The sequence below is a fragment of the Canis aureus genome, chromosome 12, assembly GCF_053574225.1.
Source record: "Canis aureus isolate CA01 chromosome 12, VMU_Caureus_v.1.0, whole genome shotgun sequence".
Lineage (NCBI taxonomy): Eukaryota > Metazoa > Chordata > Mammalia > Carnivora > Canidae > Canis > Canis aureus.
Window position 1 is genome coordinate 59,446,706 of NC_135622.1, and position 19,818 is coordinate 59,466,523.

The window sequence follows — 19,818 nt, forward strand, 5'->3', positions numbered from 1 at the left end:
CAGGGGTTATTGACACAAACAACTGCTTTTTCCTTACCCGGGCAGGGGAGAAGGCTTTCGGAGCTTGGCACCTGCTAACCAGCTGAGGTCAGAGGGTGTGATGGGAGTGACTGCTGGCCTCTCCTGAGTGGTCCACCCAGTGGGCAGCGGGTGGCACAGGGTGCTATGATGTGGCCTCTGAGAGGCTGGCTCTGTTGCTGTCCCCTCAAGGCAGGAGCAACCACCCATCACCACCAACCACCAAAGGTCAATCTGTCTTGACCTTTCCTCATGGGACACGGCCGGGGAGGGGATGGTCACCGTTCAGTCTGAGGATGTCTATTAAACAAAACAGAAGGGATTTTTTTTTTAAAGATTTCATTTATTTATTCATGAGGGACACAGAAAGAGAGGCAGAGACACAGGCAGAAGGAGAAGCAGGCTCCCTGCGGGGAGGCCGATGGACTTGATCCTGGGACCCTGGGATTAAGCCCTGAGCCAAAGGCAGACGCTCAATCCCCGAGCCACCCAGAGGCCTCCAGAAGGGATTTTCTAATGATGAGGCTACTGGTGTTCGGAAAGGTTGGACAGCCGGAAGGGAATTCAGTTCCGTCTGCGTTCTTATTTATTCGGCCTGCTGTTCGCAGATCCTTTACATGGATGTGTCAAAGATCATGAGATGGAAGGACTTGAAATAATTGTTTGATGCAAGTGTTCATGGGTGTTATGCTTGGAAGAAGGTGGGTAGCTGGTCACATTCTGGGGACAGGGAGGGTAGAAACAGGGTCCAAAGAAAGCAGCCAAAGATCGAGGCCTTGGGCAGAAGGTGAATGAGGGGCATCTCTAACAAAATACTGTACAGTACTGTACCGTGGCTTAAACATTTATTTCTCATGGTTCTGGAGGCTGGGAAGTTGAGACCAAGGCCCCAGCAGATTTACTTGCTTCCTGGTTCATGGATGGCCATCTTACTGTGTCCTCGCAGGGTGCAAGGGACAAAGGGGCAATCTGCAGTCTCTTTTATAAGGGCACTGATCCCATTCCTCCTTCACTACCTGACCAGTTTCCAAAGGCCCTATCTCCTAATCCCATCTCCTTGGTCATTGGGCTTTTGCATGAATTTGGGGGAGTCCATAGCGCATCCATGGCACATCCAAGGAACACTGACTGGGGGCTCAGCCTCCCTCCTCATCTGTCTGAGTAGGACTGGGTAAAACCCAAGAGGAAACCTCCACCCACAGTGGCACCAGGGGACCTGAAAATCAATGTGGAAGCTGAGCCATGTAGTTGCCAACCCTGACCATCGATGTGACCTTCAGTGATTGCCACTGTCAGCGCTTGTCTTGTCTGTCTTGAAATTGAATAATGCCTGTTTCTCTCACATGGTGATTCTGAGAGCCAAGAAATATTTGCTAAATGCACTGAGAAAAAAAAGAAAAAAGAATAAAAGGCACTGAAAAATCTCAAGTGCGTTACCAACATGGACAGACAGATTCGTTGTTAGGCATATAGGAGGAGCGGTTATATGGAGATCTAGAGAGTTCATCTCTTCTTATTTTATCCTTTGCACCATGAACATTCTATTTGTGAGCTTTAGTGAATAGATGACTCCTGTGTGTAAAGTGAGCGTGTATAATATTTAAAGTAATAATTTGAAGGTACTTCCAAGGAATTTGCCTCCTAATAAGACTAATGCAGTCTTCAGTTTCGGATAATTTACTATACTCACATTGCAGATGAGGTCTAAGACATTCAGTTAAATTTGAATTTCAGATAAACAACAAATAATTTTTTAGAATGAGTATGTCTCTAAATATTGCATGGGACATACTTATACTGACTCATATTGAAAAATTATTTGTTGTTTATCTGCAGTTCAAATGTAACTCAGTATCCTGCATTTTCATTTGCTAAATCTGGCCACCCTATACTGGAGATAGGGGCTTCCAATAGACATACAAGAGAGAAATCCCATTCCCATATAAACGGCTTCCTAGCTTTTTTTTTTTAAATTTATTTATTCATGAGAGGCAGAGACATAGGCAGAGTGAGAAGCAGGCTCCCTATGGGGAGCCTGATATAGGACTCAATCGCAGGACGCCGGGATCACGACCTGAGCCAAAGGCACACGCTCAACCACTGAGCCACCCAGGTGCCCCTAGCCTCATTTTAAAAAACACAAATAGGAATTAGCATTGGAATGTTGGATAATTTCTTTGAGCTTCTCATTCTTTATCCATGAAATGGAGAGAATAGTGTCTTACTTGGTTTTTTCAGGTTTTCCTGTTGATTAGAATCACCTGGGGAACCATTTACAACTCCTGATGCCCCAGCACCTTAGACCAATTACTTCAGGATCTTGGTGTGGTGGAGTTCAGGTGGTTTTACAGTTGAAAGCCCCACCCAGTCATCCCAATGAGGCAGCAAAGGTGAGAATCGGTGGCATTGCTCCTGGTGAGCGGTGGGGCTATGTGACCCGGCTACTGCAGAGCACCTCACGGAGTGTCTGGCATGTGTACGAATGCCCCAGGCAGCCCCCACCATTAATGTTAGGAAGAAGGCTAGAGTGGCAGAGGAAAGAGAGGAAAGGAGTGACAGATCAGGTGATAGGCTGAGTAGTGGCAGAGTCTTATAAGCATGTCACAGCCAGGAGTTTGTGCTCCATTTTGTGGGCCTTGGGGAGCCATCGCCAGTGCTCTCCTTCCTGAAGGGAAGAAGAGTTTTCATGGAAGCCCAGGTGTGGCCATCTTGTATGCGTGCATCTCATAGGAAGATACGAGCCCGGGGGGATCCATGGGGGGCACCATCCCCCTAGTAGGAATCTGGATCTGTCTTGCTTAGTGTTGTATTTTCAGTGCCAGGAACTATGTCCGGTGCATAGTAGGGACTCAACATTGGTGTTGATTGAAGGAGTAAGTGGAAAAAACAAAGGAAAAACTCAGTAGAGGCCACATGGCAGGGCAGGTCTGGCCGCAAGGGGAAGGGAGAGCTCTCCAGTCGTGCGCTGACCTCAGACACCACTGGACGAATCATGGCCCCTTCTTGGCCTCTGTTTCTTGTCTCTTGAATGCAGGGCGTGACCTTCAAGCTCTAAATTGAAAATTAAATTCTTCCGGTCCTGAGTAATTAGTGGCCTACCTATTGATATTTTTGTCCTTGGTGAAAACTCCCTTTGAGAGTGTTGGTGTTTCTGTGATTTCCGGAAGTGGGGCCCCTAGACTGCAGAGTTGTGCAGCTCACCAGGGCTGCTGGAGGAAACTCAGCCTACTCATGAGTCAGGCATCCCCACTTCAGAGGAGGGCCTGGACCAGAGCCTCGAGAGTTATTTCCAGGGTTGTAGGTAGAAGCCATGCGGTGGTGAAGAGAGGTCCAAGGCATACCTTGGACGCCCAGGGGCTCCGGGGCCGGGAGGACATCTCAGCTCCTGGAACAGAGCACTGTGGCTCCAGGCAACTCACTTCATCTGTTTGTATTTTAGTTCCCTTAGTTGTAAAACGAGGAGTTTATATTAAGTTGAATCTGTAGAACATTCTCGGCTTTCAACTGCGCTGGTTCCATAGTGCACTCTTGGGTTTCTTTTATCTTTACCTCTACGTACTTTTGTTTCTAAAGACCCAGGCCCCATGACACGGTGCCTTCCCTATGCCTTCAGACATGCCAGTTGAAAAGCTGACTCTGCACCTCTGTGTGCCTCCGAGCCTTTTGTACATAAAGAAGGGAAAACTGGATAGTTTTTCCCCCTTCTTCTTTAACAGATATTTTTAGCTTTTCTAAAAGCTTCTCACTTTGAGCCTTAAAAAGAAATTAGAACCTCTTCCAAAAATGCAAATGCTCTGGCAAGAAGCAAGAAGGGTGTTTTCAATCTTTCCAGAACAATTGTTTTCTCTTCCATTGACATTTGTGGGGTATAGGGGTGAAGGTAGGGGCTGCAGAGGGGGAGGACAGAGGATGTTGTGACAACCAGAGTGACTCTGTGGCCTGCAGGGGCACTTTCTTGGGGGCCGCCCTATAGTTTGTGTGCTATGGGCTGGCTTTCCCTAATCAGGCATTTGTTCCAATTGCTCTTGAATGCTTCTGGGTGGGATAGTGGATGGCTCTATGTGTTTCAAATGTTGCAAGTCCTGACAGAGCCATGAGGCAAAGTGAAGGATCTTTCTCCCCATAACAGCCCGCAGCCTCATGCAGACTTTGGAAGTCAGTAGGAGCTGCTGGTGGTGCTCAGAGATGCATCCCTTCCCCAAGTGAGAAGTGAAAGTAAGAGCAAGGTGGAGTTCCAGTTGGCCTAGTTTGCATCCCCAGCTTTGCATTTTTCTAATTTGGAGTCTTCCACTGGCTGGTTGAGGTCTTGTCTCTGGTGGCATCACTATTTCCTCTGTCACCCCACAGCACCAGGTTCGTATCACAGAAAAACGCCTGTGGAGAAAGGAATGGGGAGTTGTGTCCCTGCATGTCTCCCAGGAGGAGGATGAGGAGAAGGGAAAAGGACTGCCTGGTGCAGTGGTCATGGTGCTAGGCACCTGGACATCTATTATGTCACTTACTCTTTACAATAATCTCATAATTACGTCTAATTCATGCTTTTAATTCCCTAGCATGTAGCTCATAGTAGCTGCTCACTATCTGTTCAGTTGTCTGAATAAGACTTTTCATTTATGTCTTTCAGAGCTAATTCAAAGTTTGAGTATATTCGGAAATAATGATTTGGCCCACAGTCTTGTTGAAAAGCAATACAGTTAGGTTCTGCTTATGTCAAACTCATGGGACATTGGTGAATTAAGGCCCTGTAGAGGGTCATTTCATATACTCTGGCTTGGAAGTACTGTGCTGAAGATGATTATATTGACATAACCATCTTAAAATGACAGACCGCACCCTCCAGGCCTTACACACTTAGTCACACTTTCCAAGATGTTAGTGATAGAGGGGAAGTAGGTAATGTGGGCAATGTTGTATACCACAGCTTCCAGAAGCATAGCTCAGCTTGCCTGTAGCTGGACCACAGGCTTATGGAAGGTCCATGTCCAGAGAATCATGAGTCGATCAGGAAAAAGACATAAGAATGTAGACTTTCCACTGGTTTTCTTAGAGAGAATGAGGCCTGCTATTTACAACTGAGGAAGCCCATGGTTCTGGAAGGAAGGCAATAACTCAGGTATTAATTTTGTCTTGGCTTCTTGGTGGCTGGGGCTAGCTCCCATTTCTTCCCCTCTGTCTTCCGCTCTGCTCACCATGATATACTCCCAACCTGACGCTGACTTGGATAAATGATGTTTAATTGGTCTTCTGGGATTACTAACTTATTATTTACTCTGAGAAGATAGAGGCTCTGGGAAAATAGAAATGAACCCAGCCATCTCTGGATATCAAATATAAGTTGAGCCACCACTCCCTTGAGAATTTTCAGGCATAAAGGAGAGAGAGACTCTAATCATGCTGGTAACACATGGATCTTCGGTTTCTGTTGGCAGTGCCATCATCACATTGACTATGTCTAAGGGGAAAGGAGCTGTGGGAAGGAACACAGCCATACTCAGACCATGATTCCTTTTCTTTTTAAAGGACTTTTCCCTAATACCACCAAGTAGTGTTCTAAACTTTGACATGTTCAGAAGATGAACATTGGCAAGCAGGAAAGAGAAATGGAATGATCATAATTAGCAGAATTAAACATAGATTCAAATGGACACATTTAATATTTATGGAGCAGTTACTGTGCTCAACAGACGTGTGTGCATTAGCTTGTTGAATCCTGTTATATCCATTTGTTAGTAAGGAAACTGAGGCCGAGAGGTTGAGTAACTTGCTCAAGATCATGAAACTAGTGTTGGACTTAGAATTTAAATCTAGCTCAAGCTGACACCAGGCTGATTTCATTCCATCACCGAAGTGAAAGCTCTAGCATTCCCACAAGCCCTCACTTTGATTGCATAGGCTAACCTTAGCTTAACCCTAGGGCCAGACACTTTGGGGTCTAGGAAATATAAAGCATTGTCTGGGACCTCAAGGAACACAATTGTGACCTATTTGAAAGATGCATATATAAATATATGATACATTCAGTAGTTCAGCTGGTCATCTTAAATTAAATGCTAATTTTTTCATCCCAACCAACAAGTTCAGGGAGGTTCATGTTGCTCAGAGAGCTCTGGGTCAGAGGATTTGACCCCCCTCTCTTGTTGGTGTAATTAGGGTCTGGATCTGGACAGGTTGGGTGGTGGAAAGTGATCCTTCTAAATGAGCAGTATAAACCAAATGAAGAAAGGAAAGGTGGGTAAAAAAAAAAAAAAGGATTTTTATTCAAAAAGGTTCCCAGCTTGATTCAGTGTCTTCTATGTGCTGGCTATTTGGAAGACAGGTGGGGAGAAAGAAAATATTTTGTCATAGTGCAGTATGTGTCTACAGGGCTGGGCTCTTTACCTGTAGATAAGAAAAGAAGGTTTTCAGATAAGAGGTATTCTGAGTCCTCCTTTAGCCCCTAAAAACCTTCAGTAACTGGCAACTACCCTGCAGGGACATCTCCCTTTGATGGCTATCATCACAGTATCGCCACCTCCATGGAGCAGCAGTCAAAGCCACATGACCATGGGCTTGTATATTTGGGATTGCATATCAGCCACAAGAAATTTAGAGGAATCAGATCTCTTAATTCCTTTCTATGATTATCTAGAATTTTATCACTTTTAATAGTAGTATCTACAACTTTTTGATTATTCATAACTATCAGAAAATAATTTTTGAACAAAGGATCCAATAGACATATAATTGTTTATTTATGATCTATTTGCTATAGTGTTAATATATGATGCCTTTAAAACATATGCCAAAAAGAAAGTCTTAAATTAATGAGATACATAGAAGTCCTAGAAATTTCTTCACTGAACCTCAGTGAATCTCCAGGTACACCTTAGGAGAACAGGGATTTCAGCCAGAGATCCTAAAATAATGCCTTTCAAAATGGCAGATTTGCTTTAGGGCTGTCCTAAGGCTGCCATTACAAAGTGCGATAGACTTAACTAGCAAAAATATATTTTCTCAGAGTTCTGGAGCCTGGAAGTCAGGTCAAGATGTCAGCAGGGTTGCTTCCTTCTGAGGGATCTGAGGGGGAATCTGCTCCTACCTCTCCCCTGCCATCAGGTGGTTCACTGACAGTCCTTGGTGGTCCTTGGCTTGTGGAAGCATCACCCAGATCTTTCCTTCATCTTCATAAGGCATTCTCCCTGGGTTTTTTCACATTGCCCCTCCCTCCCCGTCCCTATCCCTTTTTATAAGGACTCTATCATGTGGGATTAAGATCCACCCTAATGACCTCATTTTAGCTTGATGACTTTTTTTTTTACTTTTTTTCTTTTTTTTACTTTTTTTTTTAACTTGATGACTTTTGTAATGGCCCTACTTCTAAGTAGGTTCACATTCTAAGGTACTGGGGGTTAGGACTCCCACATATCTTTTGAGGGAAACACAATCCAGTCTGTAACACCTTATAAAGTCATACTTGTTTTAAGCAGTTTAGTTGTGCCTGAAAGAATTGTATTCACAAAAGTGCCAGTGGCAGGCGCCAGGTGGCTCAGTCAGTTCAGCGTCTGACTCTTGGTTTTGGCTCAGGTCATGATCTTGGGGTCTTCAGATCGAGTCCCCACCTTGGGCTCCATGTTCAGTACGGAGTCTGCTTCAAATTCTCTCTCCCTCTCCCTCTGCTTCTCTCTACCTCACACTCTCTCTCATAAACAAACAAACAAACAAACAAATAAACAAATCTTTAAAAAAAAGTGTCAGTAGAGGCATAGCTTAAAAACTGGTCTCAGGGAAAATCCTCCAGATTTTTTTTTCCCAGTGAAATTTGATCAGTTCTTCCTGTACCCATCTCCAGCAAGTTTCTTTAATCTTTCTTTGGTTCATATTTGTTCCATCTTGTATGATGGTTGCCAATGGCTGATTCTCCCACAGAATTGAAATCTTATCAGGGAAGAAATGTTTTCATTGACACTTTTGTCCACCTGCTTTCATAACAACCTCCTATCTTTCCACTTGCCAGTCACAAACATCTCTTTTTACCAGCTTACACACGGCAGGTGATCAATAAATACATCTTACAGAAAATTGACTATTTTGTAAAGTGTAGAATTCTTTTCTAAAGTTAACGGCAACTTCCTGATCTGTTATCTTTGTGCAAATCTTTGAAATTCATCAACTGTCTTAGGGTCAAGCAAGTGTGCAAGTATTCAACCTCTCCCCTTTGCCCATCATCATTTTTCCCACAGTTTTTCAAGGAGAACGGAAAGCATTTGCTAGTACGTGTTCAGGCTCACAGAACTTTACTTAATTAAGCAGAACTTGGCTAACATCTGGGGTGGAGACACGTTTTCCCCACAGAAAATTGCCTTGTTCGCTCCGGATGAGTCATGTCCCTAAGTCTTGGCCCGGGAGTGGGTGTTCAAGGGAATTGTGTCCCGGCCTCCAAAGACCATGAAATGCTCTTTCTGTAAGTGGCAGGATTTTTGGATGATGCAGAAACACCTGCGTTTCTCTCCAGCTCTGGAGGAAGTTATATTTTCCTGAGTGTCATGGAGACTTTTAATTTAAATGTTCAGATTTCCTGCTTATCGGCTGGCATAGCTACAAGACATGGGGTGTGGGGTGGGGGATGTGATCAGTACCTGTGCCTTATTTTTAGTGTTATTACTTATTTGGGCTTCATTAAATAATTCTAGTTCCTGCATTAGAAGAGTCTATTTTTCCAGCTTACTACTGACCGGCTATTTTGCTTTATGTCCGCATTCAATCAATGCCAGCAGATGTCTGTTGCTACGTGTATTACCAAACATCAAGCGAGGAAAGATCAGTGGTTTTCAATCCATTTCATGTCACCCATCAGCTGGATTCACATGTAATTTCGTCACCCAGGGTTATATTGTTCCCTTTGAGAATAAGTACAGGTCAGACAAGGAGCCCTTCTGATCAATGTCCTTGGAGCGTGGGGATTACCTCTGCCCTTTTGACTCTGAAATAATTTATCTTAGAAGGTTGACCAAGAAAAATTACTCTCCCTTTTGTACCAACATAACTTTCCTATGGACAGTGTACAGCAGTGTGAAAAAGCCACTCAGATTCCTTCCCTTCTTTTTCAATAAAATGGGCAGGAGGGGCATTTGTTTCCCTACCAGAGAGTGGCTTGTTGGTAACTGGTTGAAATACTTTTTACCCTTGAGGCAAGAGAAGGAAATAGCCGAGTACCTGGCATACAGTAACCCACATTTATGGTGCTTTTTTGTGTGGGTGCCAGGCACCTTATAATTATCCTTATACTATAATGTATTTAATTTAAGGATTTATTATTTAAGGATGGATTAATCCTTACAATGGGCTTTTTAAAAAAATATTTTGTAAATAAGGAAAGTGGTTTACCCGGGAATCAGAAGCCAGGGTGAACAAATCTAGAACGCTTGCTATTTGCTCTGTTTTAGCACCCTCAGGCTTTCAGTAGATTTTGCTCTCCTCTGACCATTTCGAAAGTTTAGGAGTTTACCCACCACACTGGACTTTCAAAAAGGACTGTGTCTAATGTAAATAAAGATTGCCAGCCTGCCCCATGGCACAATGCTCATCTCTGTGATGTACTACTACATGTTGGGGAACTTGCTTCACACGATGACATAATGGAAATATTCCACTTCCCTTCAACAAATGACCTTTTATTAGTTTGAAAGAGCAGCTTACATACCAGTGATTCAGTATCGAAAAGCAGAATTATTTGTTTTTGAGAAGGCTCACCACCCACCTGCATGTTCCCTTCCGCTAAACCCCCTCCCTCAGACTTCAAGACAGCAAGTTGCAGGGGAATAAAACATAAGGCCCTTGTTAATTGCAAATTAATAGTGCCAGGAATATATGCAGATGGCACCTGAAGTCAATTGCTGACAGCGTCATATTCTGGTTATGTTTTTCTTTCCTGCAACACAACTGTGCACTGAGCAAAGGCAGAGTGGTGTTAAAGTCTTAGATTCTTATTTAGTTTGGAGTTTCTGAAGGATGAAATCCATGTCCTTGGCTTACCACTCACTGTTCTTATCTTACAGATTCAGCAGGTTGTGCTTTCATTTACTTATGAATTTGAACCAGCTCCAGGCTTTGGTGGTTCAGAGGATACAGGTGTGACTCTGGACATTCTGTATATATTAAACTTTACTTGCTTAACTAGTAAATATTTTGCTGTGTTCATTTTTTCCCTTATCCTCAAGCAATCAATTGTGAACCTCTAGTGTTATAACACGTCCATGGGGAACATTTGTGCTTTAGTTGGCACTTAGATTAAATTAATCAAATAATCTTTTCTTTCTTTCAAGGCTGACATTTCAGTAAAATTTTTAAAGGTTGTGTGCCAACTGCCAAAGTCAATTAAGTAAAGGCAAAACCCAAAATTTGTAAGAGAGAATGATTATTGTCCCAAACTGGATGACTTGGGTGATATAAAGCATCCTCTTGACTTCCTGAACATTTTTAAACCCTGACTTTGAACTAATTACATATTTGAATAGTTAGAAAATAAAGTATGATCTAGGGTTTTGATAAAACTGTGAGCTTCATGTTTTAGGACAAGTGGCAGCGCCATGGCTAGCCTCCTGGACCCCAGACCATCGTGAGCTTCTTAAATGTCCATCCATCTTCCCAGTCTTTGTGATGAATCCTTCTGGAGAAGAAGAGCAGAAAGACTGAGGTCTTTCTGGCTATGAAATTTTAGAAACAATTGAAATATCTGATTATGGTAGCCCCCTCTTTTTGGGAAGCAGAAGTCCCTGCTCGGCACCCCTAGGCTTGTGTTTCATGAACATGTGCCAGTCTAGGAGTGGTCACATGAGCTGAGGAGAGCTGTGACTCAGATCACAGCCAACCTGGGTGCCTTGGGACCCATGAGCCTACTGGAGGGCCTGAGTTGTGGCTAGAAGCAACAAAACTAGCCGAAGCGATTGGCAGTGGGCTTGAAATCTGAAGACTGCCAAAGCTTGGCTCCCACTTAGCAGCACTGAGTGAACCAATTCATGCCCACCTCTCAGTATGTTAAAAATGGAACCAGTAATGATCACCCATGGGTGTTCATTGCATGTTGCACTCCTGTAATTAAAAGTGCGACCCAAACTCTGAATAGTAGCAGGAATACAAGTTTCAATTCTGGGCTTTTCTCCAGCCGGGTGCCCCCTGAAATGTCCTTTCCACATGTCACCTCCTCCAAGTCCCCTTTCCAATGTGTCTCCAAGTCCCATTTCAATGTGTCTCCAATGTGTGGGTGTATCCTACCCATCCCTCCATGCTCTGAAGAGCTTACACCCACCTCCTCAAGAACTGATGATAGTGGTGGGAATCTCACTCCCAGGCTTGGGTCCCTAGGAGGCATTTGTGGGCAGAGAGCCTTTTGGCTCACTTTGCCTTATACCATCTGGATAACTACCACCTGCACCATGACTGGACACAGAGCTCGCCTCTGTGAAAGAGACACTGCTAGGAGAGGACAGGCAGGGGACCTGGGAGTCAGAGTGGTGGACGTGAAGAAGGGGGTTGAAGCATGGCTGCCCCCACCTGATAAGGAAACCACCTGCTCTGTCTTCCTGTTCAGTGTTCAAAGAGCTTGCTCTTGGTTCCATGTTGCTCTTGAAGGATATTGATGAGGGAGGAGGCCTCCTGGGATTAACACCCATGAAAAGGAGGGAACAAGAGTGATATTGGGCAGAGGAAGAAGTTGAATTGAGACGTGGGGCCCGTGAAGGCTCCAGACGAGCCCTGGAGAGTAATGGACTCAAGCTGGACCTTCAGAGAAGTCTGGAGCTCCCACCACAGGCAGAATGGTGTTGATGAGATGCTGAATGCAGCCTTCCCTGGGAAGGAGGTGTGAATGTGGGTGAGGCATACTGTCAGCCAGCTTTGCACAACTACGTGTAGTGTTTAGCCTCCACATCCCACCCCACTACTCAACTGTCTTCCACGTGTCCTACCAGGTAGAATTTGGTCAGCACTAACTAGACATTTACTATGTGGATAATCATGGCAACTGCTGAAGGCCTTTTTTTTTTTTTTTTTTAATAAGTAGAAATGATAGCTTCTCACATCCCAGACCAGTGTGTGTTCGTGTGTGTGTGTGTGTGTGTGTGTGTGTGTAAAAACTGATCGGGGAAGGGAGGAATCTTTGCACAAAGACAAGATGGGATATAAATGCTGAGAGGAGATATTTTTTTCTACTGAAGGAAGGAAAGATCACATGTAGTTGTGGACAATCAGAAAAGGTTCCCAGATATAATGTATAGAACGGTTGAACCTTTCTATTGCACACCTGAGCTAATATAACACTGCTTGTTAATTATCCATTTAAATTATTTATTCCATTTTTAAAAAAAGAAAAAATCTGGGAGCAAATAGTCTCAGGCACTTGGAATTGCTATGTAGGGAGGGAAGGAATTAGGTGAAAGGCCAAGTCAGGGGCATCCCAAAGAGAAGGGATGAGTCCTTGCGAAGGCACAGATATTGGAGCACAAAGAACATGTTTGAGGGAGCATGTGGTAGGCACAGGCATTGGGGTGAAGAGATGGCCAATAGCTTACTTTGGCCACATCATGAGGGAGGTAAGAAGGTAAAAGGGCAGGAGTAAGGCAGTTCATCATTTCCTACCCCCACCCAACTCACTCCCCATTGGCCCCAATTCTAAATTGAATTATACTGAAAGACTGTTTTATTGGTTCTGTACCAGACACAAGAAGGGTGTTCAGTACATACCTGATGACTTCACTCAGTCGGGGGTCTTTTAATACCCTTCTCTAAATCATACAAAAAGTCAATGGGACTTGAAATAGCTGTTCTCTTGCTTCTTCACAGCCCACGGAGGCTCTTCTTGACCCCACCCTCTCCCAGTGAGTGGATGAGGATCAGAGCATCCTCTGCTGAGTTCTACAGCCGTTTTGTAAAGAGAATCTGAAGTAAAATGGCAGGTTCACACACATGGAGGAAGTGAATGTCCTCAGTTCCTTCCAAGCTCCGCAAGGCACGACTGCTGAACCTGAGACCTCCAGTGCCCAGCTGTGCGATCCTGGACTAGTCCTTCCCCCTCAGGGTCTGGCTCCCTGGGCTGTAACATTAAGGACAGTATCATCTCCTGCACAGCACTGCTGTGCAATTTAATGGAGAAAATGTGAGCTAATCTACCTACAGGGGGCTGCAGACATGCAAGTGTGAATTTGGAGTAGAAATGCCAGTCATGAAGATGCTTATGGTGATTTTCACGTGCTGTTGATTGTCTGGAACCAGGCAGGGGCTCGTCAGCAGGCCAGGAAGCAGTTGGTGAGATCCAGGAACTCAAGGCAGGGAACTCTGCAACCTCTACAGAGAGGTCCACCCCTGGGCGGTGCTGAGCTGCGATCCCAAACTCACCTCCATTCTCCTACTCTAACTTCTTCACCTTGCACTCTGGGCTTTCAGAGAAAAGAGATGCTAGGCCTTTGGGGCACAGATACGAAGCTAGAATCAGTATCAAGTACCCCCCCCCCCCGCCAACACACACACAAACACAAGATTTAAGAAGGATTTATTTTATTTTATTTTATTTTATTTTTTTAAGAAGGATTTAATAAGGGGGTCCCTACGTGCTCCTCCATCACTGTGCCTGGCGCAGAGACCTCCATAAATATGTAGCCATTGAATGAGTGTGTTTAGAGTAGAGGGGGGGGAAAGACTTTTTAGAGGAGATGGAGACTGTACAGTGCAGAGGGCTGGAGGGAAGTCACAGGGGGCAGGACTAGCTCCCTGGACTAGGGAGCTGCATGTGGGAGATGGATCAATGGAGAGAGCACATCTTACATTCAGTGAAAGCCTGGCAGGCCTCCATGAAGATGGGGAAGAAGTATTTTCTTGCAGAAGGCTGTTGGTTAGTTGCATGCTTCCTGGCCTAGAGTCAAGACAGCCCAGGAGAATCTGCTGTAGAGCTCTTGTCTGTGGTGTTTTCTGCTGGAGGTGGGTGTGCCCACAACATGGAGTGGGGAGGTAGCCCAGGATTGCCCTGGCATTATGTTCCATTTTCTCCAGTGGACTCTCCGACCCATGGGGGTCAAAAGCACCCAATGGCTGCACCCTCTCTTTATGCTGTGGTTCTCTAAACAGATTCTATTGATATTTTCACCTTTGGGGGGAGAGCAACTAGCCAATACCTCCCAGGGTCTATTTTCTCCTTCTCTGGAGGGCTTTGTGCCAAGAGGACTACCTGATTAGCCTGCTCCAGGTTTACAAAAGGCCTTTGTTGAGTGCTGGCAGGTCATTTAGCTGCTTTGTATTCAGTTTCACCATCCACAAAGCCAAGCTGATCATACCTGCCTCCCAGGACTGGTGTGGGGTCAATGTGATCATTGATGTGGAAGTGCTGTCAGCCTGGTAGGGAAGCACAGCTTCATGGGCAACAAAAGGATTCTTTCTTTTGAAGATACTTTCCTGTTTGGCTCTTTTGAATGCTCTTTGAAATGAATCTGTGCCCTTGGAAGGGCAACTCTAGGTGGCTTAGAGTGAACCTGAGAGTGGGATCCTTTCAGGTGCTTGTGTGTCACTGAAGGCTTGAAGGTAGTCAAGGTAGGATGGGACCTTGTGAGAGGATACTGTTGCAGAGATGAGCAGAGTAGGAGGAGGAGGAAGGGAAGAGGCAGAGGGGAGGAGGAAGAGGAGAGGCAGGGGGAGGAGGAAGAGGAGAGGCAGAGGGAGGAGGAAGAGGAGATACAGGGGGGAAGAGACCCGAAATAGAAGGCAAGTCTCTCATGGTTTGTTATCTTTTACTGTGGGCAACAGGAGCTCCAGTAAGAGTATCCTATTTCAGAGCAACTTTTTCACTGATTCAGAAGAGCTCCTAGAACTAGTATCGTGAATTCAAACAACTGACATATATGTTCATATGCCCAATAGTTATGGTTAAAAACACTTGAGAAGTGCTTTCAAATGTATGAAATTATTTTTATTATTATCACATGTTGATTCTCTCAACAGCCCTTTGGGGCTGGTATTTTGGGGTCCTTTTTAACATTCTTTTTTTTTTTTTTTAATTGAGGCACCAGTAGGATGCTCAAGAGGTAGAACCCATCCACCCTGGTTCTTTGCCTTCATGTCGAGATTGCCGGGCCCTGGTCCAGGTTCACCAAGAGCTTATTTAGCAGGAGGGGGTGACTGGCCCAGATGAAAACATGACTGTTGAGCCACATAAATCTGAAGGAGGGACATAGGAGAGAGGATCATGCATAATCAGGCACAGTACCAGCCCGACTGCCTGGCAGCCCGTGGAGTGCTTGCAGGGAGCCTTACACCTCCGAGCAACCCTGTACAATGGACACCTTGACTATCCCAATTTTCAGATTTGAAAGTGGAGGATGAAGAAGGGAGAGCATCTGGCTGATTAGAAAATGGCAACCAGATTGGATTTATTGCACAGGGGGTCGGCCTGCAGGCGGCCTACACTGGCTTTTCTCTGTCTATAGCCTTCTGGTCACAGAGTTACAGGTCTACAGGTCCAGTGGGCAGTGGTCCCGGGGTTGGAGAGGAGCCACGAGTGGGGTGGGGAAAAGAGGAGCCTTTTCCCTCCTTCCTGTTCCTGGGACATACCTGCATTCTGGAGTGTGGCGGTAATGGAAGGACTAGACTCTCCATCGCCCCCTCCCCTCCCTGCCAGCCCTGCCTGGCTTTCTCAGGGCAGGGTTTGGCCTTTGCCTTCCCTTCATGCATCAGGCTGGAGCCACACTCAGCATTGGGGTCTCTCCTCAGCATGCAGGCATGTGTGGCACCCAGACCTGGAAATCCACCGCACCCCTGGATGTAACCAGGGGAGCGAGCTGCCCAGAGCTGTCAGCATAGGGAATGCACAACCTTCAAACCCTCCCTGAATGGCATTCCTCTGCACCCAATGCCAGAAAATCCCTTTTGAGAGGAGAGCCCTGAACATAATACAATTGCACTCCAGAACATCCTAGAATTTCCCCCAATCCGATACAGAATAATTATGCTGTTAAGGCTGCAATTCAGCTGCTGATAAGGCAGGCCCTTGTGCTGGCCAGGTAGTCTTTTTTTTCTCACAAGTTATATAAAATTCAAACAATCCTTAGAGCACTAGCTGCATGGACTGCTTTAAGCCCGGCAAATGGAGTGATAAATCCTTAGTATGCATAAAGTTCAGTTTTGTCCTTTACTGCCTTTCAACAATCAAATTAAACTTGAAAGGGTTTTTTTCCTCACTGTGGAGGGGAAAAAGTGCCATTGAAAAAAAATCATCTCACTGACAAATTAACAGATAAGGGTCTACCCTGCTGACACCATGCCAAGCAGAGGTAAAATTCAATCTCTCTATCACAGAGAAGTCATTTTTCCTAAATCGGGGAAATTAATGTATGTCGGAAGAGAGGGACAGTTTCTCCCTCTCGATGTGTTTTTTTGACTTTGAGGTCTAAAACAAATTGAAACCGGCCCTTGTTTTTAACTGACAACCCAATTCTGCTTTAGATTTTACCACGTTTATTAAATTTTTATGAGAATTTATAAAGTTGCCCAAGGAATAAAAGCTTTGTTCATGATAGCAGAACAGAACTAGGGGGCTCTTTCTAAATAGCATATTCAGCATTATTCATTGTTGCTTAGATAACAGTCCTATCTCTTCAGGGCCTCTGTTTGGGTTGAACTCCAGAACCAGCAAATTAATATAGTCATTATACAGCCAAAAGCTGTATCACTTACCAGTTCATTATTGTTCAAATCAAAATTCATACTTTTCCAGATCTCCCTGGGGTTACTAGACAGGAAAGGTCATCATTCTGCAAAATAATCTCTCCTGGTTTTTACTCCACTGTGTGAAGAGAAACAAGCCCAGTCACATTACATTAATTTTCATATTAATAGATTCATATTAATAGATCCTGTGCAGAGGCTCCATGTTTCTACCCAACCCCCCTCTTCCCCAATTGCATGGGACCTGGTTGCTCATCCTTCCCCAAATCTCAATTCAGGGCCAGGTAAGTGACTCAGTTTCATTTTTTGTCAACACACCAAGCTATGTCCTTATTTTCAGATTACTGCTTCTCAAGCATGGATGTGATCTTGCAAACTTGGGTGCTGCTGGTAGAAGGACTCTCTGAGTTGGACATAGGTCCCAGCAATGCTGGCTGGGCCTCCACACGGTGCTCACGAGTGAAATGTAGACAGACAGAGATCAGGAACCTCTACCAGATGCGATATTCCAATTTTTTACAGATCGGCCCAATTTCATCCAAGCCCATCTTCTCGTGCCGTGTAACCAATTTTACTCTTTTAATATTTAGCTTTAATGATTTTGGTGAGCCAACATTTTATCTGAACAAATGATAGTTGCAAACTTGAGGTCAAAATCTGATTTTTTTTTCTCTAGAATTGTGAACAGGGACAGGAGAGGGACGTCTTGATTTCCAAGTGGATTATACTCTATCTGAATTGCTGAGCAACAGCCATTTTTTTTTTTCCTTCTCGCTAGCATTTGCCACCTCCGTTTGTACCTGATGCCCAGAGGAAGTTTGGAGAAACATGAATGTGGAAGGATACAGAGTAGAATCATAAACAACACATGCTACAGATGGAACATTTTTCCCTAGAATTTTTCAGCAGCCTGAGAAACAATATGATCATTTCACTCTTGCTACCCAGTAAGAGGCAGTCCTGGAAGGTTCCAGAGAAGGTGCTGCTGGCTCCCTACGTAGAAACTGCAGCTGATTTGTGTTTTGGGGACAGAATCTTAACACCTTTCTGAAGCCGCCGTGTGGTTTTCTTAGCTGTGAACACATGATGCTCAGACACTTCATTTAATCAGGACTCGTTGTTCTAGGACACCACCTACATTTCCACATGTGACTTTACGGCATGCCTTATTTCCTTCTGATTGAATTGAATCATCAATGTGCTCCCAGAGACCTCTCAACATTGCCTTGGTTTCAGAACCCATGCAAAGAGCATTTGTTTCTTGTTCAGACAATTCGTGATTTCATTCATTGCTTTTATAGTAAAACTTTGATCTCAAACACTGTGCATTATATGAGTTCTTTTTCTAGAAAAATAATGGTGTGAAGACCCTTTCCATAGATGTTACTCCAGGGCATGATATATTGTCATAGACCATGACAATGCCATCCCATGGGGACAAATTATAACGACTTACATTGGTGTAATTTGAATCATTTTCAAATTTATTCAAATGGCAAAAATTCTTTTTAAGATGACACAAAATTCAACTCAACATCCCAAGTTGGTGCCAATGTGCAAGGCTCCGCTTGATAGTTTTCTGTAAGTGAAAATATTTATAACTACTCATAGCTTACTGCCCCAAGTTACAAGAAATGATATCTTCCTTGGGGTTTCTCATCACTGTGGTCTCTGATTTCTCAGTTCAGAGAAGCTGCTGGCCTGTGCGGAGGGAAGATTGTGCTGAGGAGTTTATAGTGATGCCTGCTTCTGGTTCCCACATCAACTCTGGGGTGTTGGAGCATGGCCAAACACATTTTCCTGCTATATTTCTTGTTATAAAGAAGTATCCTGTTCAGAGATCTGCTCTGATGGGCACTATTATTTTTATTTACATGTGGAATGAGAATCTACTAAAATGAAGGTCCAGCAAGATGCATATGGTATCAGTAAAAATGTAGATCTGGACTACATTCATTTTAAAATTGGACTGGATGTTTTCTTTATGGACTGGCCTGGAATGTGCTGTATTAAATCACTCATTTCTAAAAGTGTTTGTTCTCATTTTAGTGGAGATGGAAGCAGGGGTCCCATGCAGGGTCAGCAAACAGTGTGTATTGTGGTGTTTCATGCACTTGGAAGGGACAAAGAAGGGTTGGCAAGAGTGGACACAGGCCTTTTTTCCTTTGGTGCTGCCACTGTTCCAGAATCAGATCAGACCAACATATATTGTTTTTTTCTTTCCCTCTCTTGTCGAGAAATGGGAAGAGGACATAGCGAATGGTTTTACGCAGATTCATTACAGAAACCACTCACGGGTTGCATTAGCCTGGGACTTCGTTTCTTCAACCGTCCAATGGGGGATAATATAATAATTCGGCCTCACAGGATTGCTGTATAGCTAATTGATAGATGTAAAGAGTTTAGACCAGTGCCTGGCACACAGCACTCAATACATGCTAACTGCCATACTGCTATGACTACTAATCATCATTATTAACAATCATACCTAAATTACTTTCTGGAGGCTATAGGTCTTTTCAACAGAAAGCTGCATAATTCATGACTCAAATGCATCTTGAGTCAGACCTCTTCTGTTCCTTCCTTACTGGCTCTGTAATTTGGAGCAACGTACTTAAACTCTGTCAACTTCAGCTTCTTCACCCATAAGCGAGGATGCTAACAGCTTCTGCCTCATGGGGTTGTGGGAGCATTCAAGGAGTTAGCGTGTCATGTGCTATGGCAACATTGTCTTTCCCACTCGTTCTGTAGCTCCTGTGGCAATTCATTCCGGAGGTAACATAGAGCATCTTTGCGGCAAGCACGTGGCCTCCCTCATTTCCTGCCAATTCTGACCATGAGCTGCACCTGTATGTTTACCTGAGATTTTGTAAATTGGACTGAAGCTAAGGTAGGATGAAAACTTGCCCATATTTCTTAGGTGTTAATTAACTATATAGATGGTTACTTTTCCTATTAACAGCCATGTTCATCCTTCTGAATCTGAGAGTGAACACTGGCTTCTTTTGTTTATCATCATGGGTAACTACCCCCCGCCCCCCCGATTCAACATAGTGATATGCTTCTTCTACTCTAAAGATGCCTAGGAGTTAAGAGTTGCAACCCACAGGAGCGAAG

At 44.3% G+C, this 19,818-nt stretch overlaps 1 long non-coding RNA gene across 27 annotated transcripts in view; it reads left to right on the forward strand.

Moving 5' to 3' along the window:
• The window catches only part of LOC144281300 (uncharacterized), a 264,069-nt gene extending 245,338 nt beyond the window's left edge, over window positions 1-18,731 (forward strand). For all 27 annotated transcript variants that reach the window (XR_013349854.1, XR_013349868.1, XR_013349863.1 and 24 more), the window contains one exon: window positions 17,480-18,731. This is a non-coding gene — a long non-coding RNA (uncharacterized LOC144281300). The remainder of the gene's footprint in view (window positions 1-17,479) is intronic.
• The last annotated feature ends 1,087 nt before the right edge of the window (window positions 18,732-19,818 follow it).